The sequence below is a fragment of the Dipodomys spectabilis genome, unplaced genomic scaffold, assembly GCF_019054845.1.
Source record: "Dipodomys spectabilis isolate Male_0828 unplaced genomic scaffold, ASM1905484v1 ptg000108l, whole genome shotgun sequence".
In the NCBI taxonomy this organism is placed as follows: Eukaryota; Metazoa; Chordata; class Mammalia; order Rodentia; family Heteromyidae; genus Dipodomys; species Dipodomys spectabilis.
In genome coordinates, this window is record NW_024870785.1 from 11,237,612 (window position 1) to 11,262,295 (window position 24,684).

Genomic DNA, 24,684 nt, shown 5'->3' on the forward strand with positions numbered 1-24,684 from the left:
CACCAAAAAACTGGAAGTGGCGCCGTGGTTCATGTGGTAGGGTGCTCGCTTTGAGCTGAAGACCTCAGGGACAGTGCCCAGGCCCAGAGTTCAAGCCCCACGACAGACAAAAGACAAGACAAGACAAGAAAAGAGCCCTTGTAACTTGCATCATTTACAGAACAAAGAATATTAAAAGTAACTGAAATTGTGGATTAAAAAGTCCTACTTTGGGGGCTGGGAAGGTGGCTCAGTGGTAGAGCGCTTGCCTTGCAAGCCTGAGGCCCTGGATTCAATTCCTCAGCACCACATAAGCAAAAAGAAAAAAGCCGGAAGTGGCGCTGTTCTACTCAAGTGGTAGAACGCTAGCCTTGAGCTGAAGAGCTGAGGGACAGCGCCCAGGCCCAGAGTTCAGGCCCCATGACCGGACCCAATAAATAAATAAATAAATAAAAAGTCCTACTTTGGAACTGAGGATGTCACTCACTGATAAAGTGCTGCCCAGCACACCCAAGGCCCTGGATTCACTGAGACAAAAACCCAGCATGGGGGAAGGAATAAAACAGGGAACACTTTACAAATTTCCTTATCATTCCCTGCACCAGGGCCATGCTAATCTCTGTATCCTTCCAATTTTAGTATATGTGCTGCCCAAGAGAGCACTAGGCTACAGGTTCTAATCAAGGACTAGCATACTGACCTTTACTTCCGGCAATTAGAAAATAGAGGTGACGGCAAAATTAGACTTCCTGTAGTCTTTCTTAGGAATTGCCACATAGAAACTTTGTAAAGGATATATGTAAGCACAGGGATGGATGATTATTGTTTTTTTCTTTTCTGTAGGAAGCAACGCCTAATTTTTTTAATAGCTTGTCTCCCAGGTCCATGGGCCATAAACTGAACAGCATATGTGTGTATAAAATAAGTATTATTGAAATTTTATATATAATTATTTTATATATTTTTTTAAATTTTTTATTCATTAAATAAGCATTCTGTTTTATTTTGGTGACAGTGGTACATGGGTTTTAATTCAGGGCCTTGAGCTCATTTAGCATGCTTGCTCATGGCTGGTGATTCACCACTTGAGCCATGCCTCCAGCCTAGCTTTTTGCTGATCATTTTGGAGAGGCAGTCTAGCGAACTTTTCTGTCCATGCTGGCTTTGAGCTGTGATCCTCTAGCTCTCAGCCTCTTGAGTAGCTAGGATTTACATGTATGAGCCACTAGCACCTAGCAATAAGCACTGTTGCTATCTATACTTTACAAAGTCAATATTCTTCTAACTTTCTCCAGAAGGATTTACTAGTTCCAGGAGAGAGAAATACATGACATTCAGAATCATGAAATGACCTATTACCCTTACTGATGAAAACCTCAAATAGACAAACCCAGAGAGCTTGTATGACCTGATCCTAAACTGGAGAAGACTCAAACTAGACAGAAATGCCTTTGTGTTTCTAGTGAGCAGAGAGCTCTAGCTCAGATTTCCACAAGGATTTTGCAATGAGTAGGTGCTTCGCCAAGGGCTAGATTTCTAAGAGCAAGCTGTTAACAACCCATAGAGATAAGCAGAGAGAGGCTTGGGCACTTTCAAGCACCAGAGGCAAGATACTTAAACACTAAACATCACCCTGATAACCAATTACCTCTTTATCTGTATCTTTTGTGAAAGTACTGGAGGAGAGAGGGCAGAAACCAGCCTGTTCTTTCCTTGGCTTCTTTAACAAGATCAGAACTATGTCAGAATTGTTATCAGTCCCCATCAAACACCTGAGGTGCTGAAACACATGGAAATCTCTCAGTCACAAACTCCTTCCTTGCCTTCCAACCCTCCCCTCCCCCTTGCTTTCCTAACCCCCTCAAAGCAAAATAAGCCTGAGGGATAGGACTAAACTTATCTGGGCACGTGGACAATGGTTACACAGGACACTGGGGAAAGAAGATAAGAAGACAAGGTCCCTAAATCATATGGATCTAAAAAGGGGGACAAAGAAGTGACAGGCAGGCAGGAATCAGAAACAGGATAAACAGGGAACCAAGCCTTTAATCCTAGCAACTCAGAAAAGAGATCTGGAGGACTGTGAGCTGAAGCCAGCCCAGGCCAAAAAAAAAAAAAAAGAGCTTAAGACATCATCTCTGAAAATAACCAGCAAAAGCTTGGACTGGAGACATGGCTCAAGTGGTAGGAGGCCAGCTGTGCGCAAAAAAGCCAAGGGAGCTTGAGACCCTGGTACCAAAAAAGACAGAAGAGAGCCAGGTACTAGCAACTCATGCCTGTAATCAATCCTAGCTACTCAGGAGGCTGAGATCTGAGGATCGTGATTTGAATCCAGCCAGGCAGAAAAGTCCCTGTGAGATTCAACTCCAAAACTCAAAAAGCATCAAAAACTGGGAGTGCCACTGTGGCTCAAATGATAGAGAGCTAGCTTTAAGCACCAAGAGGCTCAGAGACAGCCCCCAGGCCAAGTTCAAGCCCCACAACCCCCCCCCCCAAAAAAAAAGAAGGAGGGAGAGGGAAGAAGAGGGAGAGGAGGAAGGAGGCTTTTGCTCAGTAAGTCTTGAATTTCCAGGTGACAGAAGCAGGAAAGAAGTCCCTAGCCAAGGCCAACTAGACTAGACACTGCTCCAGCAAGAGAAAAGGACTGTCTTGTGGGTCAGCCCTGCCGTGGTTAGCTAGTAAAGGGTTAGGCTGTCTCACACTACTTCCGGTTCCTTCCTTTCCTTTCATACAACTCTAGTCTTTGTCTCTCATTATTTTATTAAAGTGACTCATGAATCTGCCGACCATATTTTCATTATATATGCATGTGTCAGCCTCCTGCACTGGACTGTATATATATATATTTTTTTTTTAAGCCACATATGAATTCCTTCTGAGGTCCTTGTACACGACGCATATATTATGCTCATTTTATTTAAGACCAGGAGAGGGCAGGGAAGGAGGAGAGATGGGAAAATTGGGGTGAGAGGCAGCAGAGACAAACCCACATGCTTAACTTGGGATTTTCCCTGGAGCCATACCAGAGCTGAAGGCCAAAAGGATGTTTGAGTCAGGGTTGAGTCAGAAGCTTAGAAAACAGAGTGGAGGAAAAGACGATATAAGAACTGGTAGGAGCGAAAAAAACAGGGTTTGGAATCTGAAATTTATACTATGATTAAAGAAAATACAGAGAGAGAGGAGAGAGGAGAGAGGAGAGACAGAGACAGAGACAGAGACAGAGACAGACAGATAGACAGACAGAGAGGGAGAGAGAAATAATAGCCTAATCCTAGCTACTTCTAGCTACTTAGGAAACTGGTATCTGAGCCTCACGGTTCAAAGGCAACCTGGACAGGTAAGTCCATGAGACTCTCATCTCCAATTAACCAGTAAAAAGCTAGAAGTAGAACTGTGACTCAAGTGACAGAGCACCAACCTTGAGTGAAAAAAGATAATGGACAGCATCCGGGCCTTGAGTTCAAGCCCCCAAAACAAAAACAAACAAACAAAACCTGTAGAAGAAAATTGAGGGCAAAAAAAACTTGAAAGAGATAAAATTAAGATGCAACCACACATCCGAAGATGTGTGCCCATTCAAATGAACTACCGTATTGGAAACGACAGGGCAAAACAAAGTCAGGCTAAATTCTGTAATGATCAAAATCTGAGAAAATAACACTCGCACAGATTGGCATTACATAATAGCTTGCTAGGGAAATAGAAGCCATCTGTAACCTGCACAATACAATTTGATGAGCTTCGCTGGCTGGGATGAGGTCACTGTGACAACGTCTAATGGAAGTGCACAGGAAAGGCAGGTTTGCAGGATCTTGCTTGGACCAGAGAAGGTATTAAGTTGTACCAGCTTACCCAGCACTGTCCTGGCACTGGATGGGTTGGGCTGTAACCCTCCCACTCTTCTTTTTATATGTGTCCTATCTATCACAAGGACAACCCTGAAGAGGTCCAGGATGAAAGCAGGTGACTCACTACAAGTTCTGCTCACTTGCATTTTTTCAGTCAGGAAGCCCTGAGGCGTGCCCCAAATGCAGTAGTACCTGATAGGCCAGGCACTTGGGAATAAAGCTAAAGCAGGTAGCACAAAATGAGAGCCAGTGGCTTACATCTGTAATCTTAATGACACTAGAGGCTGAGATCTGAGGACAGAGGTTCAAAGCCAGCAAACGTGTCTGTAAGGTTCTTAGCTTCAATTAACCACCAAAAAGGTGGTAGTGGGGCTGTGGTTGAAGTGGGAGATCACTAGCTTTGAGTGAAAAAGCTAAGTGACAGTACCTAGGCTCTGAATTCATGTTCTAGTACTTGCGCGCACACACACACACACACACACACACACACACACACACACACACACGCGCGAAAGGAAGGAAGGAAGAAAGAAAGGGAGGGAGGGAGAGAAAAGGAAGGGAAGGAGGGAGGGAGGGAGGGAAACAAAAGAAAGAGAAAGATCTTGGAAATTGATGTTGTATCAATTAAGGTTGCAAAACGTTAATTTTATTTCTCTAGAGTTTTAATGTAAGATGACAGAGTTCTGAAATGAGTATTTTTAGACACTGAAGTTCTTTAAGATTCCTGTAAAGGTTATTTTGGGAAGTAGGTCTCACTTTATAAGAACAGCTTTAATGTGCACACCATGCAAAATTACTATTTCCACCTACAGTTAGCTAGTGATATTTGTAGATATATTATAAAATTCTAATTAAGAAAAATAATCAAAGGTAGAACAGAATCAGCAACCAAGAAAGGAATCCTACTGACCACTGTCACCACAAGGATTTGTGAGATTAATTTTTTTCCCTTTACTTCATTCTTTTTTATTTTTGATGGTCCCAGGGCTTGAACTCAGGGCCTGCATGCTGTCCCTGAACCTCTTTGTGTTCAAGGCTAATGCTCTACCACTTGAGCCACACCACTACTTCTGGCTTTTCTTAGGTAGTTTATTGGAGATAAGAGTCTCACAGACTTTCTTGCCAGTGATGGCTTTGAACTTTAATCCTCAGATCTCAGCCTCCTGAGTAGCTTGGATTACAGGAAGGAGCCAAAGGCGCCTGGCTTTTAACTCTTTTTTTTTTTGGGGGGGGGTCAGTCGTGGGGCTATAACTCTGGGCCTGGGCACTGTCCCTCAGCTCTTCAGCTCAAGGCAGGCACTGAGCACTTTATAGCACCACTTCCAGTTTTCTAGTGGTTTATTGGAGATAACAGTCTCATAGACTTTCCTGCCTGGGCTGGCTTTGAACCGTGATCCTCAGATCTCAGCCTCCTGAGCAGCTAGGGTTACAGGCGTGAGCCACTGGTGCTCGGCTTGGCTTTTAACTCTTGAAATTTGTTTTATAATTGTTACTACAGTTGTCCCTTGTTCAACAAAAATCTGAAAGATTATTAAATAATTGCCCTAAAGTCAGTCAGCTAATCACTGACGGGATCAAGATTCAAATCAAGGAAGACCTCTGATTCCCAAATGTTTAGGATGGCCAGGTGTGGTGGTACAGGCCTGTAATTCCAGCAGTGAGGAGACTGAGGAGACTGAGGGTAGGAGGAGGTTAGAGTTGGAGGCAAGAATTTCTCGTTAGCCCAGATCTTTCCAATGAGCTTCTGTCCCCCAAACCTGAATAACCATCTGCACTCTTTATCTGTCCCATAGGAATCTTAAGTATAACAAGTCCCACTATACAACTTTTAGCCCATCTCCTTTGAAATACACTTCTTCTGGGGGAGAGGGGAAAGGAATGGGTGAGTAAAAGTAAAATAAATTAGCCAGGCACAGGTGGCTCTTGCCTGTAATCCTAGCTACTCAGGAGGCTGAGATCTAAGGATCTCGGTTCAAAGCCAGCCTGGGCACGACAGTCCTGAGATTCTTTTTTTTTTTTTTTTTTTTTGGGGGGGGCGGGGAGGGTCCGGTCGTGGGGCCTGAACTCGGCCTGAGCACTGTCCCTCAGCTCTTCAGCTCAAGGCAAGTGCTCTACCACTTGAGCTAGAGAGCCACTTCCGGCTTTTTTTTCTTGCTTTTGTGGTGCTGAGGAATCGCACCCAGGGGCTCATGCATGCAAGGCAAGTGCTCTACCACTGAGCCACCTTCCCAGCCCCAGTCCTGAGATTCTTATCTTCAATTAACCACCAGAAAACTGGAAGTGGTGCTGTGGCTCAAGTGGTAGAACGCTCGCCTTGAGCTAAAGAGTTCAGGGACAGTGCCCAGGCCTACAGTTCAAGCCCCATGACCGACAAATAATACAAAATTAAATAAATTAAATAAACAAGGGTGAATAATTTTGAAACACATTGCAATTATATATGTAAATAGTATAAGGACTCTCAAGGAAAGCTGATCAATAAGGGGATGGGGAAGGACAGGGGAAGAGAAACAGGATCTGGTGGGTACTAGAGAGAGGGGTTGGGTTAAGGAGGATGGATGAGGATGAATATGATAGAAACAGAACATTTGCGACCATGAAAACAGAACAAGAAAACCTGCTGTAATTGTTTGGGGAAGAGGGGAAGGGAAGGGAAAGTGATAGAAGGGAGGAGATTGATTGGAACATATTGTAAACATGAATGGAAATACAACAGCAAAGGGCTGGGAAGGTGGCTCAGTGGTAGAGCGCTTGCCTTGCATGCATGAGGCCCTGGGTTCGATTCCTCAGCACCACATAAGCAAAAAGAAAAAAGCCGGAAGTGGCGCTGTGGCTCAAGTGGTAGAGCGCTAGCCTTGAGCTGAAGAGCTGAGGAACAGCGCCCAGGCCCAGAGTTCAGGCCCCACGACAGGACCCAAAAAAAAAAAAAAAGAAAGAAATACAACAGCAAAATCCCTCCCTGAATAGTTAACATAAGCTAATAAATAATAGCTGCATGAACAAAAGAGTGAACGAGTCTCAAGTGAATAAATGAATCTCTTCTATAGCACTTAATCTTTTTTGTGTGTGTGCGTGCCAGTCTGGGGCTTGAACTCAAGGCCTGAGCTCTGTCCCTGAGCCTCTCTGTGCTCAAGACTTGTGCTCTACCATGTGAGCAACAGCACCACTTCTGTTTATGTGGTACTGAGGAACTGAACCCAGGGCTTCATGCATGCTAGGCAAACACTCTACCACTAAGCAACATTCCTAGCCCAGCACCTCATCTTAAACACAGACAAGCATCTCTACCAGGCTAGTTAGCTGCTCTTCGGAGAAAACAGAATCTTAGTATTACCTCTCCTCTTCCTTGTATCAGAAAACCATAGCAGCAATATTGAGCTAGATTCAGTCTCCCCTCCCTACCCACTTCTTCCTCCAACCCCACCCAAGTCCTGAGCATTACTCCTGCTGCTACTAGCAACACTCTTGGTCAAACTTTCCCTTTCCAGTCTCTATTCAGCAGCCTTAGTGATCTTTTCTGAAATGACTACCTGACAGAGCTTAGAGAATTTGGCACCTGTGTTTTGGACATCCAGCCTCATCTTCTATCATTTACTACTCTACCATTGTTCAGCTAACAACAAATAAAATGTGCTGGGCACTGGTGGCTCACACCTGTAATCCTAGCTACTCAGGAGGCTGAAATCTGAGGATCACAGTTCAAAGCCAGCCAGGGCAGGAAAGTCCGTGAGACTCTTATCTCCAATTAACCACCAGAAAACTGGAAGTGGCACTGTGGCTCACGTGGTAGAGCACTTGCCTTGAGCTGAAGAGTTGAGGGACAGGCCCAAAGTTCAAGACCCACAACTGACAAAATAAATAAAATAAAATGAAGCAAAATGCATGAATCTTAGAAACCAGAGTTTCTACAGACTTCAAATAGGTGTGAACGAATGCCAAATTAAGACAGAGAGAGGGTCAGGCATGAAAGAAGCTATAGAAGAGAATGGTAAATAATTCAATTCATTATTGACTCTAAGCCTGAGTGAAAACAGTAGCCTAGTCAAACTTAAAACTATAAAGCTCACTTGCCTAAATGAAGCATTTCCCGACTGGGGGTGGGGGGGGGAGTTACTGAACATGTACAGACACGAAGGACCTGGGTCACTAACACTGACTCGCATTTGTATCACCTGGGCTGCCTGTTCCTCTGCCCAAAGCTTCAGGAACCTCTAGGCTTTTGCTCAAGCAAACACCATAAAAACTATTTCACCAAAACCCACAAATTCTGCTTTGCAGCACTGATATTTTCAATGCTTTTATAATAAGCTAGGCAACAAGACTGCAGTGTTTGTTATATTTAAAAGCACAGACAGGGATGGGCAGAGATGGCTCATGCCTGTAATCCTAGCTACTAGGAGACTGAGATCTCAATTGGAAGGCTTTTGTAGCAAAGTCCATGAGGCAGGCACTGGTGGCTCACCCCTGTAATCCTAGCTACTCAGGAGGCTGAGATCTGAGGATCATGGCTCAAAGCCAGCCTGGGCAGTTAAGCCCATGAATTTTTTTTTTTTTGGTTGGTCCTGGGGCTTGAACTCTGGGCTTGGGCACTGTCCCTACACTTCAGCTCAAGGCGAGCGCTCTACCGCTTGAACCACAGTGCCACTCCTGGTTTTCTAGTGGTTTTATTGGAGATAAGAGTCTCACGGACTTTCCTGCACGGGCTGGCTTTGAACCGTGATCCTCAGATCTCAGTCTCCTGAGTAGCTAAGATTACAGGCATGAGCCACCAGTGCCTGACTAGCCCATGAAATTCTTATCTCCAATTAAGCGCCAAAAAACTGGAAGTGGTACTGTGGCTCACATGGTAGAGTGCTAGCCTTGAGCTGAAGAGCTCAGGGAGAGTGCCCAGGCCTTGAGTTCAAGCCCCATGACTGACAAAAAAAGAAAGAAAGGAAGAAAGGAAGGAAGGAAGGGAGGGAAAGAAAATTCCATGAAACTCTTACTCCAATTAAGTAGCAAAAAAGCAGGAAGTAGAGGTGTGGCTCAAGTGGTAGAGCACCAGCCTTAAGTGAAAAAGCTCAGCAAGAGTAAGAAGCCCTCAATTCAAGCCCCAGCACCAGGAATAAATAATAGATAAATATTAAATCATATGCATGCTACCTGCCCAAAATGATAAGGACCCCGCAAGCACCCTAAAGCAAGAGAAGAACACAGAGGAAATGATGTGAGACAACTCCCTGCATGACTACACCCTGATGATGGGAAGCTGGCTACTAGAAGCAGTAACTATCCAAGAGGAGAAATGATCAGAATTTAAGCCTTGCTTCCCTCTACTGTGGCAGCTCCATGGGTTCAACGCTATGACTAACAGTTGCATCTGGACTGAGACTGAATGGTAGTGGTGGGATTCTTAGCAGGATTAAGAGGACCTGACCAAAAATGAGGGTTGGCAGCCTATATCTTAGATTCTAAAAGTCTTATAGTTCACTATGTGAGGATGTGAACTTTTGAGCAAGAGCTACGCCAGGCATCAATGCTGACTTAGAAACAGAAATGCAATACAAGCAAGCTGAGCTTCTGCCGAAACTTGTGCCTCTGCCTGTTTTAGGGATGGCTAAGGAATCCTGGAAGTGACTTGATCACACCCTTCCTATAGCTCAAAATAGAGCTCTTTGGAAGTATTCCACCTGTAAAAACTGCTGAAGGATGTTATTTCCACTCATCTCCTCTATGCTGGCTTTCCACTTCAAAATTGAGAGTTTATGAATGTTTTTCTTAAGGCATACAAAATTAGAAGCCAGGTACTGGTGGCTCACACCTGTAATCCTGGCTATTCAGGAGGCTGAGATCTTAAGATTGAGGTTCAAAGCTAGCCTGGCCAGGAAAATCCCCAATTAACCACCCAAAAACCAGAAGTAGAATCCTGAGTTCCAACTCTAGTACTTCAAAAAAAAAAAAGAAGAAGAAGAAGAAAAAGTGATTAGAGATTTCATCATAAAAAAGACCTAATTATGCCTGGGTACTGATGGTTTACACCTGTAATCCTAGCTACTCAGGGGGCTGAGATCTGAGGATCCAGGTTCAAAGCAAGCTCGGGCAGGAAAGTCCTCAAGATCTCCAATAAACCACTAGGAACTCGGAAGTGGCACTGTGGCTCAAGAGGTAGAGTACTAGCCTGAGCTGAAGAGCTCAGGGACAGCGCCCAGGCACAGAGTTTAAGCCCCATGACAGACTAAAAAAAAAAAATAATAATAAAAAAAAAGACCTAAGTATGGGGCTATGCAGGTTTCCACTGGCTACAATTGTTTCCATAGGAGAAACAGAATATAATCAGAACTCATCAGTAGAATTGTAAGAACATAACTCACTCAGCAAAAACCCAGCTCATTCAGCAGGATACTTGGAGATGTAGGCATAATAAAGAGGAAGAAGCTGGACAGCTTTCAGATGCTTGTGACCACAAGGGAGAGAGAGGAGTCAGGGTGGTCAGGGTGGTCTGACAGAAGACAGAAGCCAGACTAAATGGAGACAGATAAAAATGGGGTAATTGGGACCTGTGTGTCTGAGAAGCTGGACACAGGAACCAGCTCTTTATTTTCTCCCTTTGGCCTAGACATAAATAACTTAAGTAAATGAAGATTCTTTGACTCTATCTGTCCTTCCTCAGAGGATCGCATGGAAGAAACCCTGAAATGAGAGGGAGGAGGACTTGTGGTGGGCTTTTTGTGAGTGGCCTTAAATCCAATCCTGTCGCTGACAAGAAGAGAAAACACCCAGAGTCTAAAATAGACTCCATATCTGACTCCATCCTCTCCGCCCACCCGCCCCGGGGATTCCAGTATGACAGAATTTGCAAAGAAGTGTCACCAATTCCTTGTCTTTTCTTTAGTATTCTTTTTATTTTATTAAAAATATTTTCAGTTTTTGCTTTATATTTCTCTTACTTTTAATTTCATTTACATCTTTCTCCTGATTTTGTAAGTCGTTTTTGATCTCATCCTTTTCTTCTTCCTCACATTTCTTTCCTGTTTTCTTTTATTCAACCTTGTACTCGGCCCTTTCCCTGCCTCTTCTTTATTTCACTATTTCACTATTTTATTATGTTACCTTTATTAATAGTGTACTTCATAGGTTAGTCTACGTTAGTTTTGCCATTTTCTTTTCCAAGGTTGCTGGTGGTACAGTAGCTGTCTTTGTCTGTTGTTGCTGCATCTGGTTTGTTTTGGTGGTGTTGCTGTTGCTGTGCTTTGTTTTCTTGTCTCTGAGAAGTACAGGGGTTGAACCCCCCAAGAGATGGCTGCTCACTTAGGAAAGCTACCGTATCAAACCAGAGGAGAGATCCATCCCAACTAAGGGACAACTGAACAACACAATCAATTCGAAAAAACAAGGCAGTATGACAGCTCACAAATTCATAACCCTCAAGAACTGAATCCAGAGATATCCAATGACAATGAACTCAAAAGTACAGTCTTCAAAAATGATCAAAACCTCAAAGAAGATGGAAATAATTAGTTGAATGATTTAAAAAAATAATAGAAGACTTGAGAATGTCAAGTGCAAAGGCTCATGCTTGTAACCTTAGCCACTCCAGAGACTGACATCAGGAGGATCACAGTTTTCAAAGCCAACCTAACCATTTTTTATCATCGTAACAGCTAACCTTTTTTAAATTTAATTTTACTGTCAAGGCGATATGCAGAGGGTTACAGTTACACGTATAAGGTTGTGAGTACATTTCTTGTTGAACTGGTTACTCTCCCTTATCCTTTGATTCTTATTTGTTTTTTGTTTGTTTTTTGAGATGGGGTTTCACTGTGTTATACAAGCTGGTTTCAAACTTACAGTCTCTAGCAATCATCCCATATTAGCCTCCCAGGTAGGTTGGACTACAAGCATGTGTCACCATACCCTAAGTATCTTCTGATTTCAGTATTCTCTTCTAAATCAAATATACTATCTGGTTTGTTTGTGTTTTTAATCACAAAATATGGAGAGGCAGAGTTAGATAATGAGAGAACTTCTCATAGCTAAGATATACCTGTATCACTACTAATGATTTCCACTAATAATCAATCTTAAACAAATACTGAATTTCCTAACGGTTTAAATTGTTCATCAGCTTAAAACTAATGATCTGTGAATGACAAAAAGAAAAATAAAAAGAGAAAACACTCAACTTTAAAAGGAAACTAAGAGTCCCTCTGCAAAAGATTGTCAGGTGATGAATCATTTCTAATATCCTAACATGCTTTAAGGGTATTTACTAAATCTGAACACAGAGCATTTTCACAAATACCACTGGAATGAAGTGGACAATTAAAAGACTCCTAGAGCGTTCGCGTTTTCTGTCACATGAGTGAAGGCGCCTGTTTAAAAGAAGTCAGTTGATCTCCACAAGAACTCTTATTAGATCATGGGATATTGAATTCTAGAATAACAAGGTCCCTTTTAAAAACCTCATCCTACTAGTACCAACCAACACTACTGATAAGAGACAAAAAGAAAACTAAACCATAACAGACAGTCAGCTTTTCCTTTCTGGAGATTTATTAAGTAACTTGTTTTATGGACATCACCCATACGAATACAAATACCACAGTAATACCATACTCATGAAGCTTTAAGTAGCATACCTAGGAAGAGTTTTAGGTAGATTGTTTAAAAATATGGGGCTGGGAAGGTGGCTCAGTGGTAGAGCGCTTGCCTTGCATGCATGAGGCCCTGGGTTCAATTCCTCAGCACCACATAAGCAAAAAGATAAAAGCCGGAAGTGGCACTGTGGCTCAAGTGGTAGAGTGCTAGCCTTGAGCTGAAGAGCTGAGGGACAGCACTCAGGCCCAGAGCTCAGTCCCCATGACCGGACCCAAAAAAATAAAAAATAAATAAAAATAAATGGAGTTGGAGGTATGACTCAGTTGGTAGCACTAGCCAATGAGTGAAAGCATCAAGTATTGAGTTCAAGTCCAGGTCTTAGACCAAAAATAGAAAAGAAATAAAAATAAATAGCACAGAAAGCTGGGTACTAAAGACTCAGGCCTGTAATCCTAGAACTAAGGAGGCTGAGATCTAAGGATCAAGTTTCCATGCCAGCCCAGACAGACAAATCTGTAAATCAGTGAGACAATTATCTCCAATTAACCAGCAAAAAGCCAGAAGTGGAGGTGTAACTGGCTAACCTGGTAGAGCACCAGCCTTAGGCAAAAACTAAGGCTAAGTGAGTGTTCAAGACTCTGAGTTCAAGCCTTAATACCAGAAAAAAAAATGCAATTTTAAAATGGACAAAAGAGGCTGGGAAGATGGCTCAGCTGAAGAGCTGAGGGACAGTGCCCAGGCCCAGAGTTCAAGCCCCATGACCAACAAAAAATAAATAAATAAGGGGTTGGGAAGGTGGCTCAGTGGTAGAGTGCTTGCCTTGCATGCATGAGGCCCTGGATTTGATTCCTCAGCACCAAAACAGAAAAAGCTGGAAGTGGCACTGTGGCACAAGTGGTAGAATGCTAGCCTTGAGTTGAAGAGCTGAGAGTTCAGGCCCCACAACTAAATAAAATAAAATAAATAAATAAAATGAAATGGATAAAAGACTTACCATTTCTCTGAAGATACACAAATGGCCAATAAACACATGAAAATGGATGCAACATAATTAACAATTAAGGAAATGGAAATCAAAAACACAATGCAATACTAGTTCATCCCATTAGGATGCCTACTATTTTAAGGGGAAAAAAAGAGAAATAACAAATAGACCAAAAAAAAAAAAAAAAAAACCAGAAAGAAAGAAAATAGACCAGATGTAGTGACTCACGCCTGTAATGCCAGCTACTCAGGAAGGAGAAATCAGGAGGATCTTGTTCTAGGCCAACTCAGGCAAAAAGTTAGCTAAACTGCACACTTCAACAATCTAGCGGTGGTGGTCCATGCTTGTAATCCCAGTAATACAGGAGGCAACGGTGCGAGGATTGTGGCCTGAGGCTGACTCTGGGCAAAAGTGTGAGACTTTATCTGATGAATAGCTAAAGCAAAAAACTGGAGGCATGTTTTAAAGTACTTGCTTGGCAAGCCTAAGGCCAAGTTCAGAGATAGATAGTAGACAGATCAAAATACATGGACATGCATATATATGGTTCTATATATCTGTGTGTGACTTTAAAAAAAAAAAAAACTACATTTCTACCTATGTCATAATATTTGGTCACCACGGCATTGTATCAACCCAGATAATTAGATAGCTTTTGCTCAGGGAATTCTGCCAGTATTAGTACCTGAGAGGCAGGTGAATGGACACTATGCCATGTGCTTTTGAGTGGAATCTCTAAAGCAGGGTATGTCACACTGCAAGTGTCAAAATCTGGCTTGATGTTTCTAGACACCAAGATGTGCTCTGTGGAGCTCTTCTTATCCAAGTGCTACAAGTGGCAAATGTCAATCAAGTGAAAGCAAAGCCATATCCTCAGGATATATGAAGGCACTGGACTGAGCTGGGTACAGGTGGCTCATACCTATAATCCTAGCTACTCAGGAAGCTGAGACCTGAGAATTCAGGTTTGAAGCCAGCCTGGGCAGGAAAGTCCATGAGACTCTTATGCTCAATTAACCACCAAAAAGCCAGAAGTGGAGGTGTGGCTAAAGTGGTAGAGCACTAGTTTTGGGGGGAAAAGCTAAGGACAGTGCCCAGAGACCATGAGTTCAACCTCAGTAGGCAGTGTGAATGCACATGCACGGGCGCGCGCACACACTCATGTGCAATAAGCCACTAGATCCTGCTATCAATTTACAAAGCAACACAATAAACTATTCTGCGGTAATACATCCAACAAAAACCAGAGGAAACCCTACAGGAAAAAACGCAGTTTCTTCAACAAAGATTACTTTCATGGAAAAAATAAATAAAAAGAGAATCAGTGAATATATGGGGTACCCTAAAAAAAAGCTGCAATACTTGAATCCTGATTCAAAAAAGGAAAAAATGCTTCTGACCTATTATGAATATATTTTAGATATCGTAATGGCACTGTGATACTTTTTTTTTTTTTTTTGGTTGGGCTTGAACTCTGGGCCTGGGCACTCAGCTCTTCAGCTCAAGGATAGCGCTCTACCACTTGAGCCACAGCGCCACTTCCAGTTTTCTGGTAGTTTATTGGAAATTAGCGTCTCACAGACTTTCCTGCCCAGGTTGGCTCTGAACCGCAATCGTCAGAGCTCAGCCTCCTGAGTAGCTATGATTACAGGTGTGAGCCACCGGCGCCTGGCTACTGTGGTACTTTTTGAAATGCAATGCTGGAGAACTCTGACAAGGGACTTTAAGACTGTAACAGGTTTGGTGACTGAGTATGAGGGCTCATAGGACTGAGTACACAGCAGTATCCATGGCTGAAAAGAGCCAAATGAAAACAGCCACACAACAAAGGGAAAGCACCACGGGGATATGTCCAGAAGAGACGAGGCACCAGCTCCAGGAGTCTTTTCTCCTGGACCCACACAGGATGGGCAAGTTGAGACAATGCTTCCTAGAGACTCACTGCCTGTTTTTATTGGAGGCTGGTTACACAGTCATACTCTGTCCAGCACAGGCCAAGACTGAAGCCTTCTAGAAGGAAAACAGGTGTTCGGCATAAACAATATGGCATGGACACAAAGCTTAGGCACTCTGCCCAATCCCATGTTCCCAGAAGCCAGCCAAAAGCCAGTCTTGTAAACAGCTCTAGGGAGTCTGAGGCAAGAGTCTCAGAGTTTAAGGCTAACCTGGGCTACATATCAAGATCTTGTTTCAAAAAGAAGTCAATGAATCTGAATGATTATGTGACAAGTACATAAAATGAATAGGAAATACCAAGAGAGACAAATAAAATAACACAGTAACATGGTAAGGTAAGGAGAATGCATGATCTCTAGAGTTAGGCTGAGCTTTTCTGAGGCCATGTGCATTCTCTCTCCCAAGTTGCCTATTAATACACAGCTTTTCATGCTCCTTATATTAATATTATCATCATACCTAGCAACACTGTTTTTCAAAACGATCCCCCTATCTTTCTTTTTCTCTCTCCTCTCACCCTTATCCTCCTATCTAGAGGATATCTTTCCTGTCTCTCCTTGATTTTCTCCAAAGAACTAAAAACCAAACCCTATGCCAGCAAGATCAGCCTGACTAGCTAAAGAAAACAGTAAGGGGAAAATACCAGGCTTCTTTTCCTCCTAAATAACCTATTGGGCAACCTTGCCTGGCAAGGTCAAACTGCATTTAAAATAAAAATGTGACAGTTCTAAAAAAAAAAAAAAAAAAAAAAACCCAAAAAACAAAAGCAATAAAAATAAGCTATTTTTAAATCAGGACAAGCCAGAATTCATAGGGTTCATATGCACTGCTCTCTTGAAAACTGACACTAGCCTCCTGCCAATGCCTCATGTCTGTAATCCTAGCTACTCAGGAGGCCGAGATCTGAGAATTCCAGCTCAGGCAGGAAAGTCTGTGAGACTCTTAGCTCCAAGTGACCACAAAAAAGCTGGAAGTGGGGCTGGGAAGGTGGCTCAGTGGTAGAGCGCTTGCCTTGCATGCTTGAGGCCCTGGGTTCGATTCCTCAGCACCACATAAGCAAAAAGAAAAAAGCCAGAAGTGGCGCTGTGGCTCGAGTGGTAGAGCGCTAGCCTTGAGCTGAAGAGCTGAGGGACAGCGCCCAGGCCCAGAGTTCAGGCCCCACAACTGACAAAGAAAAAAGCTGGAAGTGGAACTGAGCCTTGAGCAAAAAAGCTAAGGGACAGTACCCAGGCCCTGAGTTGAAGGAAAGGAGGGAGGGACGGACGGAGGAGGGAGAGAGGGAGGGAGGAAGGAAGGAAGGAAGGAAGGAAGGAAGGAAGGAAGGAAGGAAGGAAGGAAGGCAGGCAGGCAGGAAGGAAGGAAGGAAGGAAGGAAAATGGTCACCAACAGCAGTCAGACAGCAGCCTCAGAAGGAAATGTGAATAGCACTCTCTTGTCTGAATGATTCAGGCTGAGATCAGAACCATCAAATGAGGACTGTAAGATAAGTTACATCAATAGTTTAAAATGGTCTCCTGTGAACAAGAAGTGCCATTTGCTTTCTCTGGTCTCCTTAAAAAAATAAATAAAGAGAAAGAAGCAGAGAAAAGCTTTCAAGCCTTTTAATGAGACTGTTATTGCATTAATTATTTGAGGTAGTTTCTGTTTCCTGAGCATTAATTAGCATGACCCTTCTGCTTTAAGCTCCAGCAGCAGGTGATGTCACCACCACTGTGGGGGTGAAGGGGGGAAGGGAAGGTAGCTGCTTAAGGGGTCACCAGCTAAAGTGAGGCTCTCTTAGAGGCTGTTTCAGGCTGTGGCTACCACTTCCACATCCATTCAATCTATGAAAATTAAGATTTGAAAAACCAATAGCTGTGCAAATTGAATAGGAAGACAGAGCCTAGCTTTGCTTTGTGTTTTGTTTTTCCTTTTTTTTTCTTTTTTCCTTTTTGCTGGTCCTGGGTCTTGAACTCAGGGCCTGGGTACTGTCTCTGAGCTTCTTTTACTCAAGACTAGCACTCTACTACTTGAGCCACAGTGCCACTTCTGGCTTTTTCTGTTGTTTGATGTGGCAGTGAGGAATTGAACCCAGGATTTCATGCATGCTAGGCAAGCACTCTACCACTAAGCCACATTCCTGCCCTTGCTTTGTTTTTGAGACAGGTCTTACTGTGTTGCTTAGATTGTTGGACCATACACTCTGGTCTCAAGTGATCCTTGAGACTCAGCCTCCTGAGCAGCTGGAATGATAGGTGCATGCCAGCACACCTGGCTAGAATATAGGAGATGTTTAAACAAAATCATTTTATGAAACTCAGTACAACGTACAAAAGGTAGAGATTTCAAGCCAGTCTATAAGATTGGTTAAAAGGCCTTGAGTCAGGTGTCTATGGCTCCTGCCTGTAACCTTAGCTACTCACAAGGTTGGGAGAGGAGGGTTGTGGTTCAAAGCCAGTGCAAGCAGGAATATCTCTGAGACTCTTATCTCCAAGTAACTAACAAATAAACAGATATGGAGCTGTGGCTCAGGTGGCAGAGCAATAGCTGTGAATGAAAAAGTTAAGGGACAACACCCAGGCCCTATGGTCAAGCTTCAGGAGTAGTGCACGCGCGCGTGCATGCACACGCACACACACACACACACACAATTTGGGAAAGGGGGCAGTCTTCAGATTTGAGCTAAAGGCCTTGAACTTGCTCAGGTTGCTTGCTTGTCTGCTGCTCTACTACTTGAGTCATGCCCCAGTCAGTCCTGTCCCAGACGCTTCTTAAACACACTCTCGTGACCCCTAGCCCCAAAAGACAAATAAGTTGGATAAGGTCTACAGGCAGTGACTAAGGAGGTAACTTCTACCTGGTCCACAGATGAGTGTACCTTCCCAGAGACAAGGCACCACTCCAACCAACTCCAGTAGACACCGCCTGTGCCCCAGGGAGAGGGGACAGCTGCTGAAAAACTTGGCCCCTTAAGACCAGTTTTCTAGACCCATTTCAGACATAAACTTGTAAGAAACATTTATAGTATTTGCAAAAGGGGCAAGGGATACTTGAAATACATCACACATTACCTTTCATGTTTAAAAGATCGGAGTCTTAGATCTCAAAGGTTATTTCCCACATTACTTCTCTTAAATCTGTGGGGGAGGGGGGCAGGTTAGACTGGGGCTCAGGGCTTCTCCTTGTCAGGCAGGCACTCTTCCCACTAAGTTACATCTCCAATCTTTTTATGTATTAGCTATTAGTAGTAGTAGCAGCGTGTGTGTGTGTGTGTGTGTGTGTGTGTGTGCGCGCGTGCGCGCGTGCGTGCGTGTGCACACACGTGTACCAGTGCTAGAACTTGAATTCAGGACCTCAGCTTGAGCTTTTTGGCTCAAAGCCAGCATTCTACCACTTTGCATGATCACTCTATTTCCAGGTTTTTGGTGATTAATTGGAGACAGTCTCCTGTCTCCAATTAAAAGCCAGCCTGCTGGCTTTGAACCTTGATCTTCAGATCTTGAATAGCTGGGATTATAGACATGAGCTACCAGCAACTGGCTTGTGCTGGTTACTTTTGAGATATGGTTGCACTTCCTGCCCAGGAATGCACCTAGACCACATCTGTGTAGTTTAGGCTTCCCGTGGTAGCTAGGATGACAGGCAGGCACCACCACGCCCAGCTCTCCCTTGAGAAGGGGACCTCGTGAACATTTCTCCCTCCTGACCTGGCTATCTGTCTCCCAAATAGCTATTATGACAGGCACAAGCCATCAGGACCTAGCTTTCTAAAAGAACACACAAAGGCTTTTGGGACTCTTCAGTTTAAAGGCAAACTTCAAAAACAAAATCAGAAGTAATAATCATAGGGAACTGGTTGAGTAGCATATGACTAATTCCTGCACTATAATACTCTGAAGCCATTAAAAAGTGTCTAAAAGCCAAGCATGATGGCACATGCTTGCAATCCTAGCACTTGGGGAGGCTGAGGTAGGAGGATTGCGAGTTTGAGGCAAGCCTAGTCTACACAGTGAGTATCTATCTCAAAAAAATACATAGAAGGATATGCATTGGCATGTGAAAATCTTCACACTGGTCTACTATGAGAAAACAGTCTGACTACAAAATAGTATGCATAAAACAAACCATTTTGGTAAAGGGACTATGCACAGATAAAAAGAGACTAGATCCCCCTCCATACATCACCTTTATAATAACAATAAAAGAATTTTTTTTTTTTTTGTCAGTCATGGGGCCTGAACTCTGGGCCTGGGTGCTGTCCCTTAGCTCTTCGGCTCAAGGCTAGCGCTCTACTACTTGAGCCACAGCACCACTTCCAGCTTTTTCTGCTTATGTGGTGCTGAAGAATCGAACCCAGGGCCTCATGCATACAAGGCAAGCACTCTACCACTGAGCCAACTTCCCAGCCCCAATAACAATAAAAGAATTTTTTTTAAAGAGATTAGATGGACACAAATGTGAGAATGGATACACAGGATCTCTGAGGTTAATGAATTACCATTCAATTTTCTTTTGCATTTCTGAATCTTCCTCTTCTACATTGGACACTTATTATATTTACACTATTTTTGCAATGTGTTCTTTTTTTTTTTTAAGGAAATATCTTCCAAAGTCATTTTGCAAGTCATTTCCACCTATTATTAGTAAAGGCAATGGAAAATCTTCCACCATAGAAGCCTCTCAGTTATGTTTTCATCTACAGACGGCAGTTTTTCCAGTTGCTTTTAAAAATAGCAAAATGAATTCCTGGATCATGCACCAGGTCTTCTCATGTATTTTATTAAAGTGAGATATTAAGAAAAATTGTAGCCAGGCACTGGTGGCTCATGTCTATAATCCCAACTACTCAAGGAGTTGAGATCTGAGGATCAGGATTTAAAGTGTAAAAGCTAAGGGAGAGCACCCAGGCCCAAGTTCAAACCCCAGTACCAGCATATGCACATACAAAAATAAATAAATTTGTAACCCAATAATTCCTTCTGGCCCAGATCCTTTATATTAAGGGAAAAAAAAACGGAATAAGATCTTAGGAGAGGATCACAAAGGCTCAATAGTTATGTGAATATGATCATATAAAATAATGCTTATCAAAATGAACTCCAAGCTGGGTGCTGGTGGCTCACACTTGTAATCCTAGCTACTCAGGAGGCTGAGATCTGAAGATTGTTGTTCAAAGCCAGACCAGGCAGGAAAGTCCACAAGATTCTTATCTCCAATTAGCCACCAGAAAACCAGAAGTGGCACTGTGGCTCAAGTGGTAGAGTGCTCACCTTGAGCTGAAGAACTGAGGGACAGTGCCCAGGGAGTTCAAGACCCACAACCAAAAAAAAAAAGAACTCCAAGAAATCAGGAAGGGAAAAAAAATGGGTGAGAGGAACAAGGATAAAACTGATCAGAAAAGCCGGGCACTGGTGGCTCACACCTGTACTCCTAGCTACTCAGGAGGCTGAGATCTGAGGATCTCGGTTCAAAGCCAGCCCGGGCAGGAAAGACCGTGAGACTCCCATCTCCAATAAACCAGCAGAAAACCGGAAGTGGCGCTGTAGCTCAAGTGGTAGAGCGCTCGCCTTGAGCTGAAGAGCTGAGGTACAGCACTCAGGCCCAGAGTTCAAGCGCCACAACTGACAAAAAAAAAAAAAAAACTGATCAGAAAAAACAAAAAGTTTAAGACTGTGGAAGATCATATTTTTTAAATGAATTTATATATTTCCACTCCAAAAGGAGTTCTCAAAACAGAATAAAGCTATTGAATACCAGAATCTATCTCCCAGAAGTGGGACATCTGGTCACCCTAGCCCTGAGGCAATGCATATTTAAAAGTGCTACTTTTAAAACAAAATGAATGTGAGCATCCTGCCCAAAATATAAATTGGAATTTAAAGCCAGCAGTCAGTGAGTGGTTCACATCTCTAATACTAGCTACTCAAGAGGCTGAGATTTGAAGATCATAGTTTGAAGAAAGCCCAGGTAGGAAAGCCTGTGAGACTCTTATCTCCAATTAACTGCTTAAAAAAAAAGTCAGAAATGGAGCTGTGGCTCAAGTGGTAGATTGCTAACCTTGAGCAAAAAGCTCAAGTACAGTCCCAGGCCCTGAGTTCAAGTGCCAGAACCAGCACAAAACAAACAAACAAATAAATAAATGCCAATTAATCTCAGGAAGATTTAGGTTCTAATGCCCCAAACTGACTAGAACAAAATTTATATACAAAGATGTCCAGCATAGCACATGACTTATAATCGTGAATATAAGTTATACATTCAGATGCTGGAATGCTATGCATCAATTAAAAGTATTTCAGCCAGGCACCAGTGGCTCATGACTATAATCCTAGCTACTCTGGAGGCTGAGATCCTGAGGATCATGGTTCAAAGCTAGCTTTGGCAGGAAAGTCCATGAGACTCTTTATCTCCAATCATGCACCAAAAAACTGGAAGTAGCACTATGGCTCAAGTGATAGAGCGCTCGCCTTGAAGAGCTGAGGGACAGCACTCAGACCTTGAGTTCAAGCCACAGGACTGACAAAAAAAAAAAGTATTCCAATGAATATATACACACACTTATTTTTTGCTGGTCTTGGGACTTGAACTCAGGGCCTGGGCACTGTTTCTGAGCTTCTTTTGCTCAAGGCTAGCACTCTATCAATTAAGCACAGCGCCACTTCTGGCTTTTTCTGTGTATGTGGTACTGAGGAATCGAATCCAGGGCTTCATGCATGCTAAGCAAGCACTTTACCACTAAGCCACCTTCCCAGCTTCCACTGAATACTTAACCATGCAAAGAAATCTTACAATATATATTGTTTTCAAGCACTAAAGAATTATTACATAAGGAAATACATCACATTTTTCTTCTCTTTTTAGTACAAAATTTAGTCTATATTAAACATGATCAATTATATAAATTTATTAGTATATAACTTATTAAATATAAGTTTTTTGGCTGGGAATGGTGGTACATGTCTATAATCCCAATTACAAACAGGAGGCACAGATGGAAGGATCACAGGCAAAAGAAAAATCCAATCTGAAAAATAACTGAAAGCAAAATAGGACTGTAGACATGGCTCAAGTGGTACGGCACAAGATCCTGAGTTCAAATTCCACTATTACCCACCAAAAAATAATAATAATTTTAAAATGTATTACCATCATCTACATAGATGAAATACCTAAAGTAAATTAGGAGTGGTGATGTCACTCAGTAATACAATGCTATATGGAAGGTCTAACTAGTCTAGCCTAACTAGTTTAAAAACTAGTAGCATATATAAAAGTATTAGCTTGAAACACATGTGCTCACATGCACAGAAAATGACTTCTTCAAGTCATAAGAACTTCCTATTAAGATACCAAACCCAGCAAGTTGTGGTGAAACAGAAGAACACAGATTTGAGGAAGTAAAATATACTCTTGGCTGAGGGCAGGTTTATCAGCCCTATAATACTAGCTACCCAAGATGCTGAGATCAAAGAATTATGGTTCAAAGCCAGCCCAGGCAGAAAAGCCTGTGAAACTCTTATCTCCAATTAACTACCATAAAGCTGGTAGTGAAACCATGGCTCAAGTGGTAGAATGCTAACCTTTAGGAAAAATGCCCAGGGACAAGACCTAGGCCTGAGTTCAAATCCCAGCATAAGCGCAAGCATGCGAGCGCGCAAGCACACACAACACACACACACACACACACACACACACACACACACACACACACACACACACACACACACCCCTCAAGTTTGAGTTACAGAGTAGCAATTTACTCATTAGTAATGTATTTTATTCCAAGGTAGCTGGAGGCGAGAACAGAGGAATGACCACCTGCAATATGAACAAGGAGTGACTTGGACAGGCAAAGGGAAGGAATAAGAAATGTTGTGACTGCTGGGTGGCTCACGCCTGTAATCCTAGCTACTCAGGAGGCTGAGATCTGAGGATCACGGTTCAGAACCAGCCCAGATAGCAAAGTCCATGAGACTTTGTCTCTAATTATCTAGCAAAAAAGATGGAAGTGGAGCTGTGGCTTAAGTGGTAGAGCACCAGCACTGAGAGGAAAGAGCCAAGTGAGAGCATGAGGTCCTGAGTTCAAGCCCCAGTCCTGGCACCAAAAATACCTTCTCTAGAGGGGAGGTACCTTGCGTTTTCCTGGCTATGCAAAATTCTCCCATTCTGCTCATAGATCATGAAAAAAAGGAGCAGAATTCAGCCACCATCATTTGTTTGGAGTTGGTGTTAGAGGGAGAGCATTGGGGACTGGCGGTCAGCCATGCCATGCAGTCAGAGCAGGACTCTCAGCGAGTGCCCTGTCCTCCGCCAGGCATCTGGGTCGAGCGGTCTTGACACTTCTCTTATTCCTCCCCCACTGCCCACAGGACGTTGTGTAAAGGAAGGGCACGTGACTCCCAGAAAGAACTCTTCCTTAGACCCAGAGCTGTCCGATCACGTGACCTGCAGACGTTAGGCCGCCTTTTCACCCCAAAAACAGCTGTGCTGAGGATAAAACCAATGTCCGTTAGCACATGAAAGGCAGTGCCAGGCAACCCCGAGAGGCCACATCTGAACCTTGAATGCAGCCAGGACTAGACTTGCAGGTCAGGCTTCCTGTCACTTCCAATTAAAACAACTCTACCTGGTAAACTGTTCAATCTGATCAAAGAAGGGTATTCAGAATCACCCAGGTCTTGAGTATTTATGAACTACAATTAGGCAGATAAAAGAACTTTAGAACTTGAAGTGATATATTTTTCAAAACATAAAACTTTGCATGGACAGTAGAAATTCAATTAAAGCAACATGCATTTATTTATTCCAAGCACCTTCTCTCAGCTACACTGAGATTATAAACTACTACTCCTTTTTTGTGCTTGGACTGGGGCTTGAACTCTAAGGTCTCAAGCTGTCACTTAGCTTTTTCTCTCAAGGCTAGTACATTTGACACAATTTCACTTTCCCGCTTTTGACTGGCTAACTGATCTGTCGGCTCAGACTGGCTGCTAACTGCAATTCTCACACCTCAGCCTCCTGAGTGGTTAGGATTACAGGTATAAGCTCCAGTGCCAAGCTAACATCTACTTTTGTTGAAGCTCTTCTTCATCTTTCTAAACTACACAGTTCTACCTTTTTAACATTTTGCCTCTTTCCTGCTCTGATCATTTTATTTCTCATGTGCTGGAATTTCCTTATCAGTTATATGTTTGTCAACAAATATTAACCATGGGCTGGGAAGGTAGCTCAGTGGTAGAGTGCTTGCCTCGCATGCATGAGGCTCTGGGTTTGATTCTTCAGCACTACATAAGCAGAAAAACCTGGAAGTGGCGCTGTGGCTCAAGTGGTAGAGCACTAGCCTTGAGCTGAAGAGCTGAG

At 43.0% G+C, this 24,684-nt stretch overlaps 1 protein-coding gene and 1 non-coding gene across 5 annotated transcripts in view; both read right to left on the reverse strand.

The window, feature by feature from the left end:
- Positions 1 to 24,684, reverse strand: part of Myo5a (myosin VA) — a 126,834-nt gene that overhangs the window by 96,622 nt on the left and 5,528 nt on the right. The window lies entirely within an intron of this gene.
- Positions 538 to 642, reverse strand: LOC122114727. Its single transcript, XR_006148616.1, has one exon. It is a non-coding gene; the product is annotated as a U6 spliceosomal RNA (small nuclear RNA).